The sequence below is a fragment of the Cynara cardunculus genome, assembly GCF_001531365.2.
Source record: "Cynara cardunculus var. scolymus isolate 2C chromosome LG 3, CcrdV1, whole genome shotgun sequence".
Classification (NCBI taxonomy): Eukaryota; Viridiplantae; Streptophyta; class Magnoliopsida; order Asterales; family Asteraceae; genus Cynara; species Cynara cardunculus.
This window is the reverse complement of record NC_037530.1, coordinates 33,031,758-33,033,396: the sequence shown is the minus strand read 5'-3', so window position 1 is coordinate 33,033,396 and position 1,639 is coordinate 33,031,758.

The window sequence follows — 1,639 nt, the reverse complement described above, 5'->3', positions numbered from 1 at the left end:
TATTAATTAATTATGATATATGAAGTAGACCATTTTTATTTTTATTCATAATATATATAATGGTTATTTAAAATCATAAATAATAAATTTTTCTAAAATTTGCTTTAACAAATCAAAATATTATAATATATATAATAATCAATTTAAAATGTCCTTTTAGGTTATTTTGCATTTTTATCAGCTAGTTTTGTCAAACATAATTTATTCATCAACTGACTTATCAATCATCAGCTACTAGCTAGTTTATCAGCTGGTTTGTCAAACATAGGCTAAGTAACTTATCAATAAGCTAGCTTATGTGCATTCAAACGATTACTCAAAAAATGAGTTAACTCATAGCTAAATTATGTTTTTCAAACAATGTCTTATCAATCAACTAACTTATCAACTGGTTTACTAAACATAACTTACATCTTCGTCCTACGTTTCAAACCAACCTACAAAGTGTATTTGGATCAGGAACGAGTTAGTCCAAATTTCCATTTCGTTAATTTGATTTCAATCTAATTCAAAATTGATGAACGAACTTCGAAGTCTGGGTCGATCCATGGATTCATCATTAAATGTTGCATAGTTTCTCTGTTGTCATTAAAGATGAATAATCAGGTGAATATGTTGCTTTTAATACCATCTATTTTATCCATGTATTTCAATAGTCATTAAGATTTCGTTTACTTCTTGTTAACATTCAATTAACACGATTAATCATAGCATTATTGAACCTTTTTTTTCCCTTATTACGCTTGAAAATGATGGTTAATAGTTACGAGGTGGATTAGATACATCTTTATTTATTAATTTTAAGGTCAGATATATTAACATCAAGATTTATATTTTACATTTTTAATACATGATTTGATCTGATTTTAAAACTAATATTCTACATCATATTAATTTTTTATTTTAAAACTAATATTGCACGTCATATTATTTTTTTATTTTAAAACTAATATTACACGTCATATTTAAAATTGCAAAATAATTATAGAAAAATAACTAAAATTCGTTTTTTTTTCAAAAATTATTGTAATAAAATCTATTTTTCATCCCAAATTTTTTTTTAAATCAGCTATCAAATTGTGAGCAAAGAAGTCCATTTTTGAAAACATCTTCAAATTGATATCTGAATTTTAAAAAAAAAATAATATTTGGAATGAAAAATAGATTTTATCACAATAATTTTTGAAAAAAACGAATTTTAGTTATTTTTCTATAATTATTTTACAATTTTAAATATAACGTGTAATATTAGTTTTAAAATAAAAAATTAATACGACGTGGAATATCTTAGTTGGCAAAAGATCTCGATGATGTCAGCATTAACAAGTCAACTGGTCAACCAGACCCTTAAATAAACAAAAAGTTTGACAGAGACCCCTAAATAACAATTTTGAAAGTTGGTTCTCCAAAATAGAAATCAACTGAAAGTTGGTTTCATTTTGATGCAATTTTCCCTTAATAATTAATATTAATCTGAGTTATAATTGAAAAAAGTGTCAAAAAGCTTGTTATAAGCTACTCTAAGGCATTGATTGGCAAAAATATGTTAACTTATTTTTTGAATACATGTTTCGATGCAAGTAAGTTATCTAATAAGCTAAGGGGCTGTTTGTTTGGCTCTTAATGGTTACATTAAGAG